Below are 26,204 nucleotides of genomic sequence, written 5' to 3' on the forward strand. Positions count from 1 at the left end.
CCCAAATCTGGAAGTGCACGAAATTGCTGCTTTGGCCTCATGAATACAGTACCACCGAATTCATTTCCAAGTGGGTAACACACGGCTTCTCCTTAAAAAGTCAAATCACATCCTCTGACAATCTGGGGACTTCATTTCCATGGCTAAACTCAGCATCCAGGCAGGATCTTGTGTTTGACTCAGCTTGGTCCAATAAGCCATACTCTTATGCTGTCTTGAATCAAGCGGGACGAGAGAAATGAACACTAGACTTCTCTGAAACTGGAATTTTAAGGCAAGATCTAAATAAACAAATATATCCAGGAAAACATACATAGAAGCGGTCTGGCTTTGGATAAATGCCCTCTCGGAAGACCTTCATTTATTAAGGCAGTTTCACCTTTATTTTGTCCCTGTCCATTTTCCCTAGCAGAATGCTATGCTTTTATCCTACTTTACTCATGCAAATGTTATGTTCCTCCAAACAGGGGCCAACAGGGGCCTCCGATCACTCCACTAGCCTCCTTTCTCTGAGCAGCTACCTAGAATTCAATGCTTGCTATCAAAATGAGGTCCCTGGTTTGTCACAACTGGAGGGATAGAGGCTCTCTTCAGCTTTTGGTCACCTGGACATCCTAAGTTAGAACAGTTGTGTGGTCACAGGAACCCTTTCTGAAAGAAACCGTCACTTCACCATTTGTAACCAAGGCAGCATATGACTATCAACAAACACGATGACATCATGCACTAGCCAAGTGACTTCTTGTTAAGTAAGGGAAGGCGGTTAGGGAACTGCCTCAGTAAGATGTTAGTTACTTCAAAATACTGGCGGCAGCGCCGATCAGATGGAACAGAGGAAGGCTCCACGAGGAGCCATCAAACCAAGTCCCCGTCAGTGAAGAGTGACGTCAGAGGGATGGCTTCCAGCCAAAGGAACTCAGGAAGCAGATGGCAGCCAGATTAAAGTGTCATGATTAGGCTGGAGATCTCAGGTGGCTGTCAACTAGCAAATATTCATGCATCAGGGGGACTCAGCGTTGAGAGAAGAACCCAGCCATGCACAACTCTAAATGATTGCTGTGGAACTCCATGCCTGTGTAAATAAAAATTAAGTCAAACAGAAATGAAACTGTAATAAGCATCTGGGACAAAATGTCTAGCTAATTACAAGGGAACATGAGGACCGGGGCAGGAAAAGGATGTCACTGTGCTGAGCCTTATTGTACTGAATATATAAAAAGCAATGAGAACACCACCATTATTTTCAGTATTTGTTCATGGTTGAATATTACATACGTTATATACATGCAAAATAAAATACAAAAAATAAAGGCTTTATTGGGGCACACACCCAAGAATTCAGTGGTAACTTGGAGTAAAAAGGACTCATTTGGGTCTTTTTACATCATTTATGCTTTTAAAACTTGAATTTCCTTTGAAAATACTTTTTAAAAAGGAAGAAATATTCCAAAATGATAAAAATTTCCAAAAAAATTTGTAAAGCACAGAATGTCTCTTATTTTTGGACACTAACATGCTGATTACATGTACTGCATTTGATAAGAAAATATGTCATAATTGATTACAGACAGTTGCAGCCCTGTGGTTCACTGTCCAAACTCCTTTGAAGAGCATTTAGTGGACAGCCCTAAGGGAACAAGCCACTGCACCATCCTCAGCTTCTGAGTCCTGGCCACAGTCCCCAGAGTACCAGCCAGTAAGAGTGCTAGTCCTGTCCTTTTCCTCTGAACCCAGTCTCCCCAGCAGGCATCTCTCCCTCCTTCACTGTGCCTTGCTCAGAGCTATCAGCACGGAGCTCTCCCTTCATCCCAATCTTGGTTTTGCTCTGTCCTGTCCCAGGGGTCAGATGATATCATAGGAGAAGGGTCTCATCCCCTTTACCATCAAGGAAGCTGTTGACCTTCCAATTCTGTCCCAGTACTGCTCCCTAGGGACCCAAATAACACAGAAAAAGGTCTTGGGTGTCTACACATGCCACAAGCACTCTTCTTCCTCTGATGAGACCTCCACCCTGGAAGTTATTGATCAAATTCCCTCATAGAACTGGCAGTGGAGAGTCTTATGTCTTCCTCTCCCTTCTTGAACATCTTTTCCAGCTTTCACAAAGGACCCTCAGTGATTCTGCACAGCTAGAATTACATTACAAGGTACTGTCGTATATGCCACAAGTCTGGTTGCCCAGTGAGTCTGTTAGGAATCCAGAGCATTTCTTACTGCCATTCTGTCCTTTTCGATAGCCCATAAGCTGTATTCACCCGATTCCTCACCCTAATACCACCTCTGCTTCCCGAAGAACAAGACTTACCTTGGGTCTGTGGTAAACCTGGTATCCCATTACTTACAGCCAATAAGCCCCAAATATTTTACCAGTAATAGGCTACAAATAAGCAATGCTACTGTAATAAGAGTTCAACTAATATACCTGTTATCTGCCCGAGTGGACAACAGCAGGATGGTAGTCTGTGCTCTTGCAGCAGTGTGAAAACTCAACAACATTTCACAGAAGGAGCATGAGCACACAAATACTCCCTGTACTGAGTCTTCCGCTACCATTGCTTTGATAGCACCTCCTCCACTGGACTTCCTTACCTTTGATTTTATAGTGTAACCTTTATTTATTGACATTCAATGAAATACAGTAATGGTATTTGCTTTTCTAGCCCATGGGATCTTGTGGGGAAGGACATGTTACTTATCAATGCAATTTTTATTTTGTTACTTGTAATTTACCATCATGTGACAGATAATATGTTTCTTAACAGACATGAAATTCAGCTTTAAAGACATAATTTGGGGATGGCAAGATTGTTCTGCGTGTAAAGCACTTGGGCAATCCTGACAATTTTAATTTGATTGCTGGGGCCATATATAGATGGAATGAAAGAACTGACTCAACAAATTATTCGCTGACCTTGACACATGTTTCATGTGTACACCTACACATCACACAAACACATGAACTTGTTATATGTACACAAGTATGCAGAAATAAATAATAAATCTTAAAAGTGCCATTTTGATGGTTTGTAGCATTACTATGTATTCAGAATATATTTCTCACTTTCTATATGATGAAACACACAGAATTATATTATTTCTAAAATTTTTATAAAAGTAGTTGGCTTCTTATATTCTGCCAAACAAGCCATTTTTATGTGTGCACAGCACATATATATAGTGAATGTTCCAAATGCTTGCTGGATGATCACACAAATTAATGGATTATACTTTTTTTACTGAACTTAGATGGTCATACTAGTTTGCATCTATCTAACTTAAGTTCCATCAACTAAGAAAGATGTTAATATGTTCTGAGATGTTCTCATAGTTATCTAACTTCTTAAAATGCAAATGTTTACTATCCATGGGATGTAAAAAAAAGTCACAATTGTTGAGAGTTGGAGTGTCTCTCAGAGGTCATTTAGTGAAGCTCTATGTTTTAAACATGAGCAAAAATGTCACACCCAAATCCGAAGGTCACATCCAGCCATTAGGAGGATAAGTAAGGTCCTAGATTTCCACTTCAGTTTGTACTTGTCTTCTATAAAGAGGCCAAGGATCTTCACTTAAAATAGTTTTAGCATACCCAATGATGCTCAATCAGATGATAAGGACACTCACCCAGCCATGGTCATAGCAGCTTTATTTGTAATAGTCATAACCTGGAAACAACCTAGAATCCCCTCAACCAAGGAATGAATAAAGAAAATGTGGTATATTTATACAATGGAGCACTACTCAGCTGTTAAAAATAATGACATCATGGAATTTGCAGGCAAATGGATGGAACTAGAAGAAATCATTCTGAGTGAGGTACCCCAGATCCAGAAAGACAAAGATGGTATGTAATCACTCATAAGTGGATATTAGCTATAAAATAAAGGATAACTATGTTACAATTCACAGACCCACAGAGACTAGGTAACAAGGGGTATTCATGGGGGGATGCTGGGATCTTCTGGGAAGGGGAAATAGAAGAGATTTCCATGAGCGGATTGCGGGCATGTGGGGATGAAAGCATTAGCAATCAGGTTGTGGGGACAGAGGGGGAGAGTACTGAAAGAGACTACTGGAAAGAGAGGCATTAAAGGGTCAGATGAAAACCTGACACAAGGGAATCTCCCAGGACTCTACAAGGATGACCCCAGATAAGACTCCTAGCAATAACAGATATGTAGTCTGAACTAGCCATCTCCTGTAATCAGGCAAGACTTCAAGTGGAGGGATTGGAATACCAACCCAGTCACGTAACCTTCAACCTACAGTCTGTCCTGACTATTGGATGTGCTGAGATAAGGGAGGCCGAGAGATTGAGGGAGTGGCTAACCAATGACTGGTCCAGCCTGAGATCCATGCCATGAGAATAAACCCAGCCCTGATACTACCTGGAACATCAGGACCTGCAGGCTAGATGACCCAGAGACCTACTATAGAATCAAACAAGACTAGAGAAAAACATGTCAATGTAATGATGCCTAATGATATCCTGTTATACTCATAGTTCAGTGGCTAGCTCAATTGTCATCAGACAGGCTTCATCCAGTAACTGATGGAAACCCATAGTCAAACATTAGGTGGAATTTGGAGAATCCTGCATAAGGGGAGAAAGCTTTGTAAGGAGCCAGAGGTATTACACCACAAGAAAAGCCACAGAAACAACTAAACTGGGTTCACCAGAGCTCACAGAAACTGAACTGAAAACCAGGGAGTCTGCATAGAACTGACCTAGGCCCTCTGCATGTATGTTACAGTTGTATAACTTGGTACTCTTGTGGGACTCCTAACAGCGGGAACAGGGGCTGTCTCTGACTCTTGTGCTCCTCAGGCCTCATAATGTCATGAGGAGCACGTGGTGCTGGTCAAACTGGATGGCTGCATATAGAACAATGCAAATAGATTAATATTTCTCATCCTGCACAAAACTCAACTCCAAATAGATCAAGGCCCTCAATGTAAGACCCAAAAGAAAGTGGGGAACAGTCTTTAACTCTTCAGCACAGGAAAGGACTTTATGGACAAGGCACTAATAGCACAAACACTAAGAACAATAATTAATAAATGAAACCGAAAAGTTTCTGTAAGACAAAGGACACCATCATTCAGATAAAGCAGTAGTCTACAGAATGGGAAAAGATCCTACACCTGATAGAAGGGTAGTATCTAAAATATATAAAGAACTTTAAAAAATCTGATTTTTTTATCTTATTTGTATTTTGCATATTTATTTTGAGTTTTGCTTTTGTGGGATTTTTGTGTGCATGTTTCTTTTTTTAAGAGAGAAAAAGAACACAAAGTTGAATAGGTAAGAAGGATCTACATGGAAATGGGAGAGGGGAAGACATGATCAGAATATACTGTCTGAAAATTTTCAATAAAATGACATTAATCTTGGAGATTATTATTATTTTAATTATCAAATTTTAATTGATAGACTAATCTCACAGGATAAACAATAAGACAGCTAGTCAAGATTATACATTAAAAAAAAATCCAGCAGCGCAAATCTAATAGACTAAATACGTTCTACTCCCAAACAGGCATTCTGATTAAAAACAAATAGGAACAGAGTATACAACACAAGGAAACAGTAGTACATAATGTCAGATACCTCTGCAGAACTCTGTAGGGAAGGTAAAGAAGGTTCTCAGACACCAAGAAAATAGAACCACCCAGCCTGACAGCTAAATCCACCAGCTGTCCTGTACACCAGAGGGCTCCTGGCCACTGTGACTTCAAGAAGGCTTCTAGGCCTATAAAGAAGGAAATGGGCCTAATCCTGACTGGAATTGACTTTATTACAAAGCTTCAAGACAAAGGGTCCATCCTTTTCTAAGGGAACAGGGCTTAACAGTAAGGAACAAGAGAAAAGTTGGCTCCCTCAGCAGATGGGTGGAAAGAAGCCTGACCATCCCTTCCCTTCTTAGCAAGATTATTTTTTAGTTTAGATAGTAAATAAGATAAAACCTGGAAATCAGAAAGTATGTACAATAGACTAAGTATAACAGAATGGTGTGCCTGACCTTAAGCCAAGCCTGCTTAATTGAACACAAAAGTGTCATGAATTTATTTCCACGTGGAAAGGCATTTTCTTCTGGGAAACAAAAACCCATGAGCCTGACTTGTTAGTTAGGACAATGCATGTATATGATGCTATGTTCTATCCAGTGTTGTCACTCTAAGTGCGCACAGCAGAATCCTGGCAGGCACACTCAGGCATTCAGGTGGGTGGCTGAGAAGGAACGCTCAGTGATCCTGGGCATACGTTATCAGCAGTAACAATAATAACGATGATGACAAACATACATACACATGCTCATACGATGTGCCACACACTGCTATGTATTCTGCATAGCTGGAACAGGAACGCATACAGCTGTGTGTACCTACACAAACCCTTCCCAAGACTGAGTCTTTCTACTATGGGTCAGGTAGGGGCTTGAGAGGGCCCTCCCTGTATTGGCAGCTAATGTTTTTCCAGGGGGGAGGGGTTTCTTTTCTTCAGTGGTGTAGCCACTGGTAGGTTTTCCACGATCCAGCACATAACTCCCTGCCTGTGCTTACGCAAGCAACTCTAATTAAATTCAATTATGTCAAAAAAAGAAAATACAAGAAAGTAGGAGGGCAGAGGAAGGCAATCAGCAGGAGTGGGGGGGATGAGACAAAATAGCATGCAATATGGTCTGTTCAAAGTAATTCATGGCTCAAATGCACTGTCTAGTGGTGGGGTTATTGTTACTTCAGTGCCACATTTTCTTCTAGCTCATTTACAATTTTCCTTTAGGATTTTAAATTTTCAAAAATTATTCTTCGGTTGATGTGAATTCTCTTGGACATTCATTCACTCAGCAAATATTTATTTACTTCTTCTATAGCTTATAGTGGACAGAAAGGAAAATTTAGGAACTACTCAGACACATGTACCTAGGTACACAAACACTCTTTTTAGAAACAGCTGTATAATGGAGGGAAGCCATTGGTTCTCTTTCTAAATCTGTGTTTAGTATTGTTTCCATGAACACTTCTGAAATAAGAACATAGTTCATCAAAGTCCTGTGTACTGAGAAGAATCTTGACTTTCTTTTTCAGTGAAGGCAATTAGACACACAGTCTTGCATACATTATATAAGTGCTCTACCATTGGGTGACATGCCCAGCCCTGAGAAGCACGATCATAGAGGAGACATTTTATCCCCTCTGATAATGTAGGAGAAATGGGGTACTGATTAAATATTTTCAGAATGACATAAGAGGAAGGCAGGGGCACGGTGTCCTATTAGCTCTACATGAAGTGGCAGCCCTACTTTTCCAGGAGTCTGGCTAACAAGCTGATGTGATTAGCTGAATCAAGGCAGATAGTAGAGAGGCCATAAGGAATACTTCAAGATGACAAAGAACTCATAACTGGATTTTTTAAAATTCTACTTCAACAACATAGATAGGATCTCTGGAACTGAAAAGACACCAGTCCACTGGAGCCCGAGGGCTCTGCACATAATGCTGGGAGGGCATGGGGGAAGACAGAACTCAGGGAGAAGCTGCATGGCTTCTCTCTCTACTCTTCACCTTCAAGTTGGGCGTTTATAAAACACAGGGACAACTGTGTCCTGGCTGAGCGGACAAACCTCAATACATTTTTACCCTAGCTCTTTTATTTCTGTGGCCCAGCAGACCCTGGGTCATCTGACTTTGTCCTTTCTGCTTTCTGGGCTTTAAGCATGCTTTCTTTCATTCCTTTAACTGGGATGCCCCTTCTTGGTCCCTATGAAACCTTCCTACTTCTGCCTTACTAGTGTCACAGGCTGGGGACTAGATTTTAGGGGGCACTACAGCACCAGGGAGCAGTGACCTTTGCCCCTGTAGTAATGCCTCCCTTTCATCCCTGGGTATTTTCATCATTCACACAATCTGTGTGACAAATAGCATTTGGTGATTTTAGTGACTTAATGTGCCTTCTTACCTACTAGACTAAAAGTTTTTTGAGAACAGAATGTAATATCCAGCAGTTAGTTTAATACAAGATTAACTTAGTGCCTTGCATAGTACCCATGATATTTGCTGTGCTTGAAAAATCCCACAGTAAAGCATATATTAGGTAACAAGAGGACATTTTAATGCATGTCTATCATACAGAAACTTAACTGCTTTGGAGCATAAGAAGCCAAATACAGACAAAGTAAGACCTCAAAAAACGAATGTCCTAGACTGATCGACAAAGGGCTTAATGGTTAAGAATACTGGCTACATTTATTCAGCACTTCCTATGTCTGAGGCAATCCGGAGCCATTATCCAACTTTATCTTCACAGTTACTCACTGAGGGACTATGATTATCCCTTGTATTATATATGGGGAAACTGATGTTCCAAAAGCATACCATGATAAGGTCTCACCCACAGGACATGCCAGTATTCAAGTTCCCAGCTGGGTCTGTGAGACTCCAGAGCCTGAAGCAGCAGGATCATGACCAGCCACAGTGCCCTCAGACTCTAACCTAGGCCTAGGAGACTCCAGAATCTGAGGCAGTGAGACTGGGACCAACAAAATTCCAAAGGAACTCCTTGGAAACTTACAACATGGTGGGTGACAGGCAGAAAACTACTCTGGGATTGCCTCTCTGTGTCTACCTTCAACATTTCAATTTCACAGCTGCTAGGGAGCTGTTCTGGGAAAAGAGGAGCTGTGTGTGCCAGGGGTTTGAAAACCAGACCCAGACAGGCCTATTACAAGACACATATGGTGCTGTGTGGTGGCTGTGGTGATTTCCTGTAAGGTATTTGTCTCATACCTACTAAAATGAGTAGAAGCACTCTGAACCCACAGACTAAAAGACTGAAAAAATAGCTAAACCAGCTACCAACCTCTTAGAGAGCAAGGGGAAGAGGAGGAGAGGGAGGAAGGGAGGGAGGGAGGGAGGGAGGGAGGGAGGGTGCCAGTCTCACCAGCCTTTTGACAGACACACAGTTCCTACAGAGACCCTCAACAAACATGTTAAGCTAGTAAACGCCCTGCATATCATATGTCTCTGGCTTATTTTGAGCAATCTTACAGCACTGTATGTTTAGTGGCTTCCTAAGGTTTTGGCATTGGCATCTCCTCCACTGGCTTCAGCAACAGTCACTACTTTGCCCAGAGCAGACCACCCTGGATATACCCACCAACCCTCGAGATGCTTCATGTGGTTCCTCCAGGCCTGGCACTTTCCTGGGAAGGAGGAGTCCTGCAGCACCGCAAAGAACATGTGCATCCCTGGCACTAGAGCCAAAGTATGTGGCTAGACACTTTTATGCCACTCCTCAAGGTTCCTTCCAAAACTAACATTTCTAGCATGTCCTGGCACTCTGTAATGTAGCTGACGTTTTTCCAGATCATAAGGGAAGGCAAACAGACACATTTTTTTTTTACATTGACAGGCCTAAAAATTAACAATGCATTGCCTGTGCTATAACAATGGGCCCTTGTACTTATACAGCTAAAATACAGCCAGTGGACCTAATTAAATCAATTTAATGACCTCAGGTGAGGACCCAGAGCTGTCCATTCTTATAGCAAATTCCTACACTTCTATTTCAGGCACAGTTTAAAACTGGGCCCCATTGACATCTCTACAATGTTAATGAAATGCGTTTTTTTTCTTTTCAAAGACAGCTCTTGCACATAGGGTATATTTTGCACAGAAATGCTAATGCTGTTTTATCCTCAAAGAACGGGTTGACATCTGTATGTTTCTAAGTGTTATGTGATTAGATAGCAGAATTAAGCATGTTGGGTGATTTGTTATTAGTGTGTACTGTCATGCTAGAACCTAGAAACTAGGTATTCCATTATACATTGTGTACTGTTCAGCTTCCTTCATAAAGAAACAAACCCCTATTGGTTACCAAGACTTGGGCTTGCCCATCTTTTCCTCCATCTCCCATGGTTTTAAGATTTTATATACTATAACCCTGTTATGAAAGGGGGAGAAGAAAGGGCACTGAGTGAGCAAACTATAAAAGACAGAGAAGAGTGGGGAGGATAGGAAGGAAATACTGAAGGGCAGAGGAACGCTGAGTCAGCTAACCTGCAACATCAATGACGGTGCTTGCTCATTACAGCGGGCCAGCCTGATGTGTTATTCGAGGTTTGGAGGCAGGAACACTAGAGACCTTAGCTAACTTCTCAAATGTGACAGCATCCAGAAAGCAAAGTCACCTACACTACCGCTGAGCAGCCACAGGTCAGGGCAAAGACTAGCCAGAAGTTGATGTCAGTTTGCAGAAGGGAGATTACTTACAGGTAGAAAAGCATACAACACGAACCATCTCAGAAATTCCATGGAAGGGCATCCCTCCTTCAGCAAGTAATTCCCCAGATAAGCAATGTGATCAGATTAAACTTCATCATGTAATAGGCAATTGAATTCATTATAAATGTGATTAGATTTTTGACACTATTTCTTACATAATGGACTTGTGAGAGAGGTAATAAATCTCAGCACTTCATGCTATTATAGAGACTATTTGAACAAGAATCTTACTTCATTTCTAAGTAACACTTTATCAATACATTCACAAATAACTGTGGGAGCACAATAGAAGATTCATTCATATCAAAATATAAATTAATGTTAAATTTATCATGACTAAAATAATAAATCTTAATATACCTGTCAGATAACTTCATAGAGAATTTTGACTACCTTTAGTTCAAATATACATAGTGTCCTGGCAAAGTTGGCTGTTTCAAAAAAGATGCAAAATTTTAGAGCCAAAGTCTTTACAGTGATGTACTAGTGTAGTCCTGACACATCCATGAAGTTAACACAAAACCCACTAGCACCAGGTCAACTTATGGCCAATGACATCAGCATCCCTGGAGGGGGAACCTGGACTAACACCATGCAGCTCTCCAATGGTTCCAATTTGTAGTCAAAGGGGAAAGCTTGGGAAAGCAATATGGCCCCGACCAGCTTCCTTACCAGAATGTCTGCGTTTGCATCTCAGAATCTGGAGCTTTTATCAATTGTTTAAGAAACATGGTAGAAACTTTAGCTTTGTGTGGGAGCTCAGTGTGTTTACTCCAACTTCCAGAATGGGCAGGAAGATGGTAAATGAGGACCAAACCCACAAGGACAGAGCACACGGGACAGGTCACAAATTAACTCAAGAGAAAGAGGATACTAGAAGATGGAGAGCACACAGATGGGTGGCATGGGAGTCACAGCAGAGAAAAACATTAAACACAACCCCCACAGTGTCCCATAAGTGCCCAGCAGTCAGGGCTGTGGCCAGCATGTGGACTGGGGTGGAGGTTGTCTGAGGAGCAGTTTAGAATGCTAGATTTCTTCTCCATTCCAGCCAGCCACCTGTGCTATTGAGACCTCCCACCACTGTCAAAGAGAACACAGGAGAGTCCATTTACAGGAAGAAAGCTGGGGAAAGGGCAGGGCCTGCATTCAGAATTTCATGGGCCCAGTATGGCATTGCCTTTTCTCACTCAACATATACGGTGACCGTAAGAAATATTTTAAGCGCCATTTCAGTGACAAGGAAACAGGGTTAGAGCTAGCACGTGTCTACATTCCTATATTCACCAAGTGGCAGAACTGGGGACAGAGACTGGCTGTGTCTAGCCTCTGAGACTAAGCCTTTAAACACTAACAAAACCCAAAGGAGGGCCTGTATGATGCTTATTCTTGGTTGTCAACTTGACTACATCTGGAATTAACTAAAACCCAAGAGGTTGGGTACACAAATGAGGAAAGTTATATTAATTAAACCACTTGAAGCTGGAAGATAAGCCTTTAATCTGGATCTCATTAGGTGGGAAGACCCACCTGCTGGCAGCCTATGTAAAGGACAGGGAAGAAGGAAGCTTGCTGTCTTTGCCTGCTCGATCTTGCTCCTGCTTCACTGGCATTAGAGCTACTTCTTTGGGATTCCAGCCTGTACTAAAGACGGGCTGAGACATCCAACCTCATAGATTGAACAACAACTGGATTCCTGGACTTCAACTACTATATTCCTGAACTTTCTGTTGGTAAGCAGCCATTATTGGACTAGTAGGAGCACAACCTGTAAGCCATTCTATTAAATCCCAAGTGTGTGTGCATGTTCATTCTGTAAGTTCTGTTCCTCTAGAGAACCCTAACTAATGCAGCCTGGTTTAGTAACTTTGCATTGCAAATACCTTTAGGTAAAATCTTTCTCTCCCTTTTCATAACCATAGCTGGGAAGGTATAGTCTGTAGACTCCTTCTTCCATAATTGGCAAATTTAAAAGTAAATTCAGTACAATTTTGCTCATCCAAGACCCTTTACTTTGGCAGAAGTGTGTCTGAGATAGACTTTAGTAACACTCAGAGCAGACTTTTGCTCCTTGGAATTTCAAAATCTGAAGCTAGTGCAATAAGAAATGTCTAAAAGCTCTAATAATTAAATAGACACAAGTTTATCCTCCCTCCCTTCCTCCCTCCTTCCCTTTTCTTTTTGTAGCCAGGGTCTTACGTTGTAGCCAGGTTAGCCTCAGACTCAGAGAAATCCTCCCAACTTAACCTCTTCAATGTTGGGATTATAGGCATGAACCACCAGATTCAACTGTCTTCTTTCTTTTAAACGATATCTTTTCCACTTTTACCGGGAAGAAGAATATCTTGTACTGAAAGAATTCTTAGGCCCACTAGTCCAATTTTCTCACTTGTTTACTAATGGAAACACTAAGGTTTAGGAAAATGATCTCTTCTGCATTAGTTGCTGTTCTGTTGCTGTGACAAAACACCATGGCCAAGGCGATGTATAGAAGAAAGAGTGTGCTGGGGCTCACGGCTCCAGAGGCACAGAGCCCATCACCGTCACAGCAGGCATGGCAACTGAAGCAGGATGCCAAGGACATACTGGAAATGTAATGACACTTTGAAACCTCAAAGTCCACCCCCAGTGATAAACTTCTTCCTGCAAGGCCACACTTCCCACACCTCTCCAAACAGCACCACCAAATGAAGACCAAGTGTTCAAATACATGAACCTATGGGAAACATTTTAATTCAAACAACCACACACTCACATGAGGAGAACATTTTCCATAATACTTAGATAAAGATAATATGCTCATGGTACGTGGAATGAATGAAGAACAGAAAGGGAAGAAGTGGAGGGGAGAAGAAAAGATGTACAATTAGATCCAAGGTGCTAAGAAATGAGAAACCTTGTTAATCTCACTTCCTCTGGAAAAAACCGTCCTCCATATTACTTGGAAGGACATCACGGGGATAAGGGTTATATTACACAGGCCTCTGACACATGACCATGATGTAAGTTTGTGGCATGATACCCATGAGGTTTACATGTGACCAGCCACAGATGTGTCCTCCTGTGTTCTTGCCTGGTGATGTGCAGTACAGTTCTCATGCCTGTAAAAATCCTGCTGCTGCACACACATCTGCACTGCCAGTCTTTAAAAGTATAGGGCATCACAGTTGATGGTGAGAACAAATAACTACAGCACAGTTTCTATTACTGTAGCACAAACTTAAAAAGAAATTCAGCATGCCACGCTGCACTGGCAGCAGCTACATACAGCCCATGTTTCAGAGACTCTTGAAGGTCAAGTGAAGAGACAGCCCTGGGCTAAGGAATACACTTTGATGTTCACACTATGACATAACTTCCTAAGGACACATTTTCAGAATGTGTCTTCACAGTCAGTGAGGCATGACTGTATACTGTCGGCCTCTTTTCTTCTCACCAACGTATCTGAACACCATGGTTAACTTAGGTGTGACACTACTGCAGTTCACTGAGTCAAAAGGAGAAAAGGATCTACCTGTGTTCTATTGAGCAAGAGATACAAGGAACTGTTAAAGTTAAAAGCAACAGGTGATGGGGGATGTCCTTCTGTATATATGTTTCTCTTATTGGTTGATGGATAAAACACTGATTGACCGGTAGTCAGGAAGAAAGTATAGGAGAGGCTACCAGAGGAGAATTCTGGGGAAGAAGAGGCAGAGAGAAACTGCAGGGAGAGGCCATGGAGCTGCTGAAGGAGTAAAATGCTGGATTACGGGTAAGACAAGCCTTGTGGCAATACATAGTTTAATAGAAACAGGTTCATAATTAGGAGAGAGCTAGCCAGTAAGAAGCCTAAGCCATCAGCCAGCAGTTTCTAATTAATGTAAGTCTCAGTGTGTGTATTTGGTGCTAATGTGGCTGTGGGACCTGGCAGAATAGAAACTCATTCTACTAACAGGCAATATAAATATGTATGTTTTATCACTGTTGAAAATAGAAGTTTTAAAAACTAATGACATATTACTATATTACCATGTAATGAGTTTATTGTTTTCAGGCTTAAATTATAATTGACAAAAAGCAACAGCTAAGACCCATATAGACAAAAGCCTCTGCAGGTTCTCATTCTTTATAAGAGTTTAAGAAAGCCCTGTTCCTCATATCTAAGGACTGCCATTGTATTGGGTCATAATACTCACAAGGGATTGTGGATTCAGAATTCATCTTGTAATGATTCCTAGAAAATGTGCTGCACTATATTTTTGGTTAAAGGTATTAACCATGAACCTTTATTTTAAAAGTATATAATATAAATAATAGAAAATATACCATATTTTTATGAATCTGTGTATTTCTTTATTTAGAATATGCCAAGAATTTCTTAAAAATCAAACCAGGTGGTAGTGGCATATGCATTTAATCCCAGCACTCAGGAGACAGATGCCAGCAGATCTCTGTAAGTTTGAAGCCAGGCTGGTCTACAAAGTGAGGTCCAGAACAGCCTAAAGATTTTGTCTCAAAAAACAAAACAAAAAAAATCCTGAAAATCAAATTTTTCTTGAATTTTCTACTTCTGTTACTAATGAAAAACAAAATTAACTGTTGTTTTGCCATTATCAGTCCACCTGGTGAATACTTACTGAGATCGTCTCTACACCAGGGCTATTTCTCAGGTTCCCCACTGCTCCCCACTAAGCTCTTCAACTGAGACCCAGGCAACTTCAACTAGACTTTCAAGGTAGGAAGGTATGTTGGTGCGTGGGAAAGCCTGGATTTGATCCCCAGCAGTCTGACTTCAGGCCCTCCACTCCAAACCATGCAGTGGACAGCTAACCCTCATCCAGTGCTCCCTAGCCCTCAGAACCCTCCTCTTCTATTTGCCAGAGTAGAAGACTCGGAAAGTGAAGATGAGGAGGAGGCGTACAAATCAGGCAGGCTTTAAAGATGCCCAGAATGTGAATGAGGTCCTGGATCTGCCTTCTGTTCCTTTTACAGTATGTTCCTTCAGGGCGGAGTTCTGCTTCTGTCCCTGTGTTATCTGTTCATTTGGAAAATAACACCCTATGTGTGAAATGCTTCGGGGCTAGGCAATCAGATGGCAGTTTTAAAGGATTTTTCCCCGGGGGAAGTATGTTGCATGAAATTCTCATAAAGGCAATATGTCCCCTCCTTTCATTATGTAAATGCGGCTGCTGACTCAATCCTCCTCCCTCAGCCTATAAAGAAGCAGGGCACCAGTATATATGTTGGTACAACAGGGTGAGAATGTTGTTTTAGTCATATACGGCACCAGCCTTTAGTCCAGAGATGGAGCAACAAGCTTTTCAGTGATATGAAATACACATCCCACAATCATTACAGTTACAAGATAGGCAGCACTGTAATGGAAGAAATCATAGCAACTGTCATTGCTGTGGAAGACCTATATCTGCTCCCAGCAGGCCTCCTGCACCCTTGTGGACAGCAGCTGACTGGGACATTTTCCTCTGCATTTCTGCTAAAATTCAGATCCTCATTACCAGAGAAACAAACAAGGAATCACAGGTGTTTATATGTATGTGTTGTTTGTGATGGTTAATCTTCACTGTCAAATTGGCTGGATTTAAAATCACTTGGAACACACACTCTTTTATAAAAGTGGCTAGAAAGAGCTTTAACTGGGGAGAGAAGATCTGTCTTGAATGTGGTAGACCCATGCCATGGGTTGGAGCCCTGGATGGAATACAAGGGAAACTCTAAAACAAATTAATATTCACGTCTCTTGGGCTCCTGATCTTAGATACCAGTGGCAGCCCCTCATGCTCTTGTTGCCATGCCTTCCCTGCCATGATGCTAGTATGCCCTCAAACTGAGAGACAAAATAAACCTCCTTCTTTCTTTCCTTGCTTTAAAAAATATTTAATTTTTAATTATGTGTGGAAGGAGGCAGGTTATGTGCACACATTATACAAGTGCTCTACCATTGAGTGACATGCTCAGTTCAGAGAAGCAAGATCATAAAGGCACATTTTATCCTGCTGATAATGCAGCAGAAATGGGGTACTGATTAAATGTTTCAGAATGACCTCCAAGGAAGACAGAAGGCAGAGGCACTGTGCAGGTGGCTGGAGGCCAGAGGTCACAGATCCCTTGAAGCCCAGTGTGCATGCTGGAAATCCAGCTCAGGTCCTTTGGAGGGCATCTTCATCTCTCCAAGCCCTAGGCTTTTTTTGCTCTTAAGTCATTTCTGCCAGTTATTTTGTCACAACAATGAGAAAAGCAACTAATGCACAAAGTATCATGGCACACATACCTACAGGCAAGAACATGGGTTCTCATCAGCTGAGGAACTCAAGAATAAGAGACCAAACTGGACCTCTCCTACTAAGTTTTTAACAATGTACTCAAATTGACAACTTATCCAATCATGATATAAATATAATGTTGGGACACAATTACGATCTCTTGGTGGCAGACAGAAAACTAATATATTTTCACTTCAAGTGAAAGAGGAGCACATCACACCTGCAATTTGATTCTATGTAGCTTCCTGGGATTTAGTCTCTTTTGTAACAAAGCTGTTGTTATTACATGGAACTCACAGCATTTAATAGATAAACCGTGATATGAAAACAGCATAATTAATGTAAATGACTGTAGCTTACCCAAAACATAGCATTTACCTTCTAATATATTTCTTCACTGACTTGTACTTCCTTATCTGAAAGCATAGGCACAGACAAAGCCATCGCTGTCAGGTGGTTCAACGAGAGCTCACAGGAAGGACTCAGTTGAGTACTGGCACACAAAAGGGACTCAATCACAATTTACAATAACAATGCTCTTAGTATTTTCTTTAGGGACATTCCTAATTTCCCAATAGCATACTTATAGAAGCGTATATTGTGGAAAAGCATACTTGGTTTTAGAAAAAAAAGCCAGTTAGTTTTTTTCCAACAGCTACAAAAGGACATAAGGACAACTTTAATTATTGAAAATGCAGAAAGTATCTCAAGGATGTCAGGGGTACTTTTATGAGGAGCTCCTCTCAGTAGAAAACTGCTACAGGAATGGCAGACATTTACCTAGCAGCAGTCACGGGCCACCAAGACACATCAGTGAAGTAAACACAAAATGTGAAAGATATTTCTACCATATGCAAATTACTTCAAAGGTATAGACCAAGGACGAGCCTGGGAAAGGACACAGGTGTGGGTATAAATTTGGAAGGAAATCAGGAAAGAAATGGATACTTCTGTTGTAAGAGCACTCAAAATACAAAGTGAGCCGTCTGATTGGGAGAAAGCATGGTGACCTCTGCAATCCTGCTGAGGCTGTCATAGCAGGATGTCAGTAACAGTCTGGTTCGTTTGATAACATTTATTATACATCTTAAGCTACAGTCGTTTTTAAAAGACAAATGCCACTCTGTTTTCTGGTTCGTTTGATAACATTTGTTATAGTTCTTAAAATACTGTCATTTTTAAAAGACAAATACCACCCTGTTTTTACATTAACAATATCATACTTCAAAGTTGTCATAGTATATTTTAGGTCAACATTATTCAACATGCATTATTATTCTACTCCCAAGAAGTTTTATATTAAAAGAAAAAAATCATAATAACTTTCTATTTTGGTTTCTATTTTCACACATATCAAACATTTTAAACTTAAAATTAAATACACTAACACTTCCTATTGCTCTTGTACTACCATACAGTCACTTATCATTTTCCAACCATATCCACTCATGCACAGCATGATTCTATATCATGGAGAAGTGAATATGATCAATGAGTGAAGTTTTAAAAAGAAAATTATTAGCTTAATCCTTGACTAGCACACCATATGTTTTCTATTCGTTTTCTTGCTACTGTAGTCAATGAATAAACAAGAATAAAACTTAAAGGAACATTAGCTTGTGGCAAGACCAGACAGAATATTCTGGAATTGTGCTTTGAAGTAAAATCATTCCCTTACCCTCAGGAGATTTAATACTAGCATTTCACCATGAAAATAATCACAGATGAATGCTCTGACCAGGACTAATTGTCTTTGAAGTACTCGAAGTTCAAGCATTCAAAACAGTGCTTGACAAAACTCTTTACCTTATCAAAAAGTTACAAAGAAAACAACTGTGGGCAAGACCCAATCCTGTGGGATGTATATCTAAAGATCAAAGCAGGAACCTTAAGCAAAATGAGAAGGTATATAAGAGCATGTCATTAAGACAGCCTAAATTTAAGTGTTTGACCTTTTGTCCTTCTTTTACAGTTATCCGGGTGATGAAATAACTGCTGAGTGACAGTAGGAATTTAGTAAACAGGATCAGAACATCCACCGTGTGTGTTCTTTCCTCCTGATTGCTTTATGATATGTGTTCAAATTCTGCACCAGAGTACAGCTGTAAAAACAAATCCTATAGCCAGTGGGGAGAAAACATTGAAAGCAAATATAATTGGTTCACAAAAGTGTTCCCTTTTACCTGAGTGTGTCCTGTGGGGCTTTAGGGGTTGCAATATTAAAAACTGGAGCTTAACCGTGATGATTTGGGAGCAGTCATTCCTGCATCGGTGTCAGGGAGAGCTGCAGCACATGCTGTTCCTCTTTCTAGAAAGGTTTCTTTCTCCCCAGCTCATGCCAAATTGTCCTTCAGCGCTTAGCCGAAGTGTCGTTTTCTTGGGAAATCTTTCCTGGCTGCCAGTTTCAAAGTCTCTCTATTGTTTGCGTATGTTTCTCACATAGTCCTAGTGCAGCTGCATTTTTATATTACTGTGTGTCATTACTTGATCAGTTCTCTGCCATTAGTCTGTAAGTTTCTGAGGGCAAGGACTTAGGATGTTTATTCCTATCATAATAGTACCCGATATGAGAGCAAATATGCACGTTTAAGTTGTGTTTAGGAAAAGATGAAAGAAAAAAATGAGTAAGACTGAATAATGATAGTTAATTGGTTACCCAGTTACTGGAGTAATGATAGTTAATTGGTTAACTGGTTACTGGCTGCTACTAGACAATAATAATGGTTAAGAATATATGTCAGGACATACACCATCCACTGATCTTACTGAGCATTCTGCCCTCCATCCTTCTTTTCCCTACAGCCTCCTGCTGCAGGGAACATGAGTGGTGTGAGGCATGAAGGCTGCCATGGAGACCTCAGTCCGGCAGTTTTCCCCGAGAGCTTTTGCACTTAGCTCACATGCTTCAGCGCCCTGGACCTCACACCTTGCTTGGGGACAACGTGGTTAGGATTTATAGTCACCTTCCGATAAGGGTCCTTTGTGTACAGAGGCATAATCAGAAAAGTGGTCCTCATGGCACTGTGACAGCCTTTCAGGAGCATGTGCACAGAACACATGGAGGTCTCTGAGAACCAGGGTCCTCTCCAACACAGGCTCAAGAGGGGGATGAGGCTTGTGGGGTCTGGGCTCAAGAGACCTGGAGGAGGCAGGACCCCTGGTGGCATAAGTTTCCAGAGTGCTCAGTGAGTACTTCTTACTAGATGACGGCCAGAGTGTCCACTCACAAACACTGCTTCTTAAATCTCAAGGACATGTTTCATCTGATGTAGAGAAAATAAAGCCTGGCTAAGCAGCATAACTGCATGTAGAGGATCTTTAGAAACTTTCACACACACTATTTTAGAGCTGGTTTAGGCAGACAGAAAAGTCAAATCCTCAAGGTTCACAGCATCCTCCAGAAGGTGTAAATATAACTCGAGAAAGAAGTGTTCTGAAATCCATCCCCTTAGCTTCCAATCAACTGAAAAATTTCCTAGTTTAGTGAAGTTTCAATGCTAATTATTTTAAAGGATTCCAATTTTAATTTTTCAAAATCAGAAAATATAATAAATATTGGTAGAGGAGAGAGGAAAAGAAAAATGGTAAATTCACATGTAATACTTTATTGAAAGTTAACTACGAAAAGTGTGTTGGAGTATATTTTTCCTTTGTATACATATTTTACATTAAAAAACATATCTGAGACAATAGTGTATATACTATTTTGGTTAAATAGTTGGAAAGTTTCCAAGTAATGGAATATCATAGCCAACTTTGTACCTTATTAAATATTCTCCACAAATGCTTTTAGATGTAGAATAATATAGCATTTATAAAAACCAATCTACTTCATGGATATCTCTTATTTTTGGACAACCAATATTTATTTGTGAAACTGCAAGTATCTTCTCCCCCAATTCATTCTTTAATGCATCCTTAAGGAACAGTACTTTGTAGAGTGGGAAAATGAATGCTGGGAAACACTAGACAATTTATTTTAATCTTCACACAAGATCCTAGTGTTGCTGGGGAGGGAGCACAGCTCTGCCTATGACCCTTATTTAACTGAGGACGGATGTGTATGGTCCAAGGGCAGCAAAGTGATAAATAGGTTTTGGCAGCTCATTCTCCCTACCTTGAGTAGTATTACAGTGTGTCATTGGAGTGGGTCATTTAGAACAGGAAGCCAGGGACACTATGTGGTGTTCTCCCAGGGTAAGTTCACAGATACCTCATAGAAGGCTTTGGCAGGATTCTCAGCAGGCACAGAGAAGCACAGAAAGTGGCTTTATTTTTTAAGGCTCAAATTCAGATGAAAGATTCACAGGGAATCCAGCAAAGGGGACTGCCTGGGCTTGAGCAAAAATAGCTGGTTTATTCTGCTTTCATGGTGCACAAAAGCTTTACTGATCTGCTCCACAGTCGTCTGCCAATCTCACACCTTAGGATAAGTAACGCACACACACATCTCTATTAACACTGAATCCTCCATTCTGATGGGAAGGATGCTCAAGAGACTGAATTTCCAAATCCACATTGATTTATTATATCTTCCACATCTTACTGCAATTCAGCGCAGTAATTGCAATTCGGCCGACTACAGGCAAATCAAGGGCGTATCATCAACAGACACACCATCAGTCACATTCTCAGCCACGTTGCTTCAGATTCACAAACATCAGTCACAAGGACACAATATGACATCCTAAGTGGCTATGTCTGAAGACTAAAGCTGGGGTGGGGGTGGGCATGGCTAGTTTGCTAATTAATTTTCTGGTAACTTAATTTTTCTCCAAAATGGAAATAGCTCACTAATAGCCATATTCCACTCTTTGGCCCATCACCCTGCCTCCTGGTAATAGAAATAATAAAACAGAATATTAAAAAAATCTATGGACTATAGGAAAGAAACTCTCAAAAGTAAAAAATTTCTATTAATCTCATGATCCAAAGTGAGGTGTTATTAAATAGTTTGATAGGTGATGTTTAGTATTAGAGTGTAACTTCTCCTTGGTACATAAATATTTGCAGACACTTTAGGCACACTTGCTGTGTAACCTCTCTATTTGGTGTGTATATATATATATATATATATATATATATTTGTGTTGATTCATACTGTTTTTACAGCTGGATAATTAAGTATTTTTTAATATTTTTAAAGTCTTGACATAATTTTACTTTGACAATTAAATTAGTAAGACCATTGGAATGATGTGTTTCAATGTTGACACATGGCTTCTTTTGCAAGGGGGAGACTTCTTAGTAGGCATTAATAACCTAACCATTTATAGCTACAAAGTCAAGAATCAGCACAGAGAGTATGCACAATAAAAACAGAAAAAAACATTAAAATGTCTACAGAACAGTTTGCTTTTTTAGGGTTGGCTTTATCAGTTGTTTACTCTCAAACTCAATTAAATTATAATTTTTGACATTTTATGTGTTGCTCAACATGTGTTATTTAAAATGTGAAAATAAAAAGCTCGGATGATTTGTACAAAGCAAAAACATTAAAGGCAAAAATTGAATTAAACCAAGAAAGCTGTTTACTAGACTCTGTGAATTAGAAATTAAATTATGAAAAGCTAAAGTTAATTAATCTTCAAAAAGAATCTTAATAGAATCCAAAATGATGAAAGAAAAGGGTGTAAACTAGCTTGTTTGAGAATCTTTTCACATTATAAGAGTGCATGATAGAGAGGCTATTGGTTTCTGATGTGTAAACAGTCACTATCAAATGACAGGACATAATCTGCTCTGTGACTGGCTAGTCATATTTCACAACACAGGTAGGAATGACTAGAAAGATACTTGGAATCCATAGGTTTCCATAATGATAACAACAAAGCTTTGGAGCAGTGAGATGCTTTTTAAATGTTTATATATTGTATGTCTCTATCCTGATGAAAGTTGCAGATTCCTTCTTTATGCAAAAATACTTATTCATATTGTTATAAACACTGATGATTCTCTCATAATATTCTCCCTTCCTGTTTAGTTACTAAATACTTAGAATAAAGACTACATAGTTCTAGTTCTTTTAGTTAGATGAGTCATGTGGGCGAATTTTGGTCAATAGGACAACAAATATAACTACCGTGTTCAAGCTCCAGGAAACAGGCTTTGCCTACTATACAAAATATTGAGTTTCATTATGCCATTTTCATGCATGTATATAATGCACTTTTATCATATTTTGCTTGTTTCTTATTAATTTAATTCATGGATTCAGAGGGTGAATAAAATTAATATGGGATCAGAGGAAGTGGACCACAGATGTATAGGCAGAGGGGCAATGAGGGTCTGCACCAGGGCTAGAGAAGAGAAACACCCCTTTTCCTTCACACTCCACCCACCTTAGTCCTCCCCACAGCAGCAACTGACAAAGACACTCTACTTGGTCTGGTATTCAAAGAAGTAATTAGCACTTGCAGTCCATGAGTCGCATATTCATAACAGTACTATGGCAAGTTACTGTCTGGGTGCCTATAACTCACAGCAGCTGTATCTAGAAATGGCACTGGCTGACTGACTGGAGCCTTCTCATTGAGACTCTGGGTACCCTTGGCCTCTTGCTATGCCTACTGCTCTGCATTGTATGGGCCTAGTTTGCTGATTCCATGAAGGAGTGGGCTGTGTTTTGCCTCTGGTCCCAGGCTTCTTGTGATATCTCTTATTTCTCCATTTGGAACACGTCCTCATCCTCTCCAGGTTTGGCTGCTGGTCCGTGGCAAGGATGTGGCAGCCACCATCCATCGTACAAATCCAGCAGTGTGATCCAACTTGTGATAGAACTTGTCATTAGCTCCACACAGCTCCAGTTCCAGGGAGGAAGCAGTATTGCCCACCACCAGTTCCAGTGATCTCTGCAATGGTGATGCTGGATTGTGTTGCTTCTTGGAACAGAAGCTGATGAAGGAGACACTGATCAACAGTCACTGTAGGTACCTATCTGCCATTACCTCATCTCAACCTGCTTTGGTTACTTCACATCCAGGTTACCCTCTCTTATCTCTCCTTCCCACACTTCATCTGGTTCCTTCCTCATCACAAATAATCCCTTGTTTACTTTCCTGTTGGTGTTGTTGTTTTTAATGTAGATCTCTTCCACATGTGAGATGCATAATATTTGCGTTTCTGGTGCTGGCTTATTTTGCATATTGAGATGATCTCCAGACAGGACATATTCTCAAAGCTAGGCGGTATGGCCTATGACTTTCTCTCCTTCACCTTTATTGGTGAGTTGCAAGTAGACAGGAAACTTGGATCTTGAGCTAACTTGCAATATGAGAAAGAAATCCTATAAAATAAAATAACAAAGCAGGAGCCTGGTCCCCTGGTAACTGAGAAACTGCCATAATTGTTCTGAAGGGCTTCTCTGTGTCACTTAAATGTTCAAGAAGGCAATGAAATTACCCTTGTTATGCCACAGTTACACAGCTATTCTGTTCTCATAGCTAAACCTGGTATTGATTGATATGTTAGCATTATATCAATGCTATAGGTCTCAAATTGATACGATTACATTATAAATATAGAGGGTATAATGATAAGTACTTAATATTTACACTTCACAATTAATTTTTATGTTCATTAGTCTTTGTGATCTTCTCAATAACCTATATAGTAAACATAAACAAATAAAATCTTGAAGCTTAAGACATCTCCTATGCCCAAAAGGAAAAAGGGAGTGAAAACTGTAACTCAAACTTCATGTTCTTTCACTTCCTGTAACTATAGTACATGCACAGGTATGCTCCACTTAAAAAAATCCTTCCTAAAACATGCAAGGAAGACAACTGTATACACCTCATGAAAGAACTGAACTGTGAGCTGAAATACACCTTTCCTCCCTTCAGTTGTCAGGTTGTGTTATCATAGAAACAGGAAAGGAACCAAGAAAGTAGCTAAATGTCTTTACCATCTAAAAATGGAATCTAACTATGATATCAAACTTCTCAAGGGCTTCAAGTGTTTTATGTGTGATAATTCACTTGGGGATCTAGCCTAAAGAAACAATAGTATAAAAATATTAATATGGCATAATTTATAGTGGGGGAAAGACTAGAAATAGCCTGAATGTCATTCTAAGGCATGAGGACATAGGAGAATGAAGGACATGTTTGTAACTTCTGACTGGCTAGAGTGGAAATGCAGTCATGCCTCCCCTGCACCTGCTGTGGTCCCTTCCCATTTGCTTGGATGTGATGTGACTGTGGTATCCTAGCCCATGAGGATGGATTAATATGCCAGAAAAAGTAGAACAGTGAACTGGAAAGAACCAGAGTGTCTAATACACTGGAAATACAACCTTTGAATTCAGTTACCTGAACTGTTACTTGAAAAGTTTCTGTACTAGCACAAACCTTTGTTAGAAAACTGAAACCTATATCAATACATAGACAACTGAATCTAATGAAGCTATTTTCTGCCTTGAATTTGTTTTATTTGGGTTGGGGTTAGATATAGAACTTCCAGTGTACAGCTATATTATAACATTATATCTCACAATAGAAAATAATTTTCTCAAAATCAAATACTGAAGCTTCTTTTAACAATGAGTTCGAGGTATGCCAATTTTCTAGAAAGTGTCCTGATATTGCACACATAAGTGAAAGATGAGTAACACAAATTTTGAAAATTAAATCAAATCAAACATCAAAACCTATATAGGCATATCAATATTCAGATGATAATATACAAGGATACATTGATTATTACAGAAATATTGGACATTTGGGGAAGGACTGAAGGGGAATAGTTAAATGTATTACATTTAATGATCTCATAATGGTTTTATAATAGAAAATATCAGCTATATAAAACTCAAAACCAGTTACATAAGCTAAATGGCAAAGTTAATACTGGGTATGAACCCTTATAGTGCTTTAAAGCCACAATTAAAAAAAAAACAACTACTAGTGTTAGACTTCTGGGATCATACTTCCATCTATTGATTTTTTTCATGTAAAGGATAATTTCAAATCTCTATCTACAAACCTCAAAATAAAAGCTTTGCTTTCCTCACTAGAAAGCCACAAACATTTGGAAGTTCCTCATTTTTCTTGGATAAAGTCAACTCTGTGGATATAAGGTTGACTGAGTCTCTGTGATTTACTGTGCCATGTTTTGTATCCTGCAGTACATAGTCTTAAATGAGGCTAACAGACAAGCATTCAAGCCCTGGTTACCCCAAGGGCTGCATTTGGATCCTTCTGAAAACAAGATCAAGATTCTAAAAAGGCAGAAGACTTTACTTTTTGTTTTTTTCCAAAAGATTTGTAGATGTTAAGTGGACAAAATGACATTTATGTGGGGGGATTGTTTCAAAAAGTACAAGAGAAGCATCTTTCTAGCAAAAGGTGTAGTTTCCTAATGACATTCAATGACCTCTGGGCCTGGAAAGTATTGCTCTCCTCAGCCTTCATTCCCATGTATTACAAGAGAAAGCACCTATCACAGTAACAGCTTTGTACTTGGATGTCTGACTGGTTACTCAACTCCCTGCTAGTCTTTTCTAAAGAAATTTTATATCCAAAAACCTTTAGTTATTTTCTTTTGGCTGAAAAAAAATCCTATCTTATAAAGTAGGTGTTCTCTACAGCATGAAGGTTGATGAAAACCATACCCTTGAACAGGAAATTCAAAAGACAGAATGGCAGGCAAGAGCTG

At 40.0% G+C, this 26,204-nt stretch overlaps 1 protein-coding gene across 3 annotated transcripts in view; it reads right to left on the reverse strand.

Moving 5' to 3' along the window:
* Nucleotides 1–26,204, reverse strand: part of Scfd2 (sec1 family domain containing 2) — a 341,734-nt gene that overhangs the window by 129,987 nt on the left and 185,543 nt on the right. The window lies entirely within an intron of this gene.

Source organism: Mesocricetus auratus, unplaced genomic scaffold, assembly GCF_017639785.1.
Source record: "Mesocricetus auratus isolate SY011 unplaced genomic scaffold, BCM_Maur_2.0 Super-Scaffold_100006, whole genome shotgun sequence".
Classification (NCBI taxonomy): Eukaryota; Metazoa; Chordata; class Mammalia; order Rodentia; family Cricetidae; genus Mesocricetus; species Mesocricetus auratus.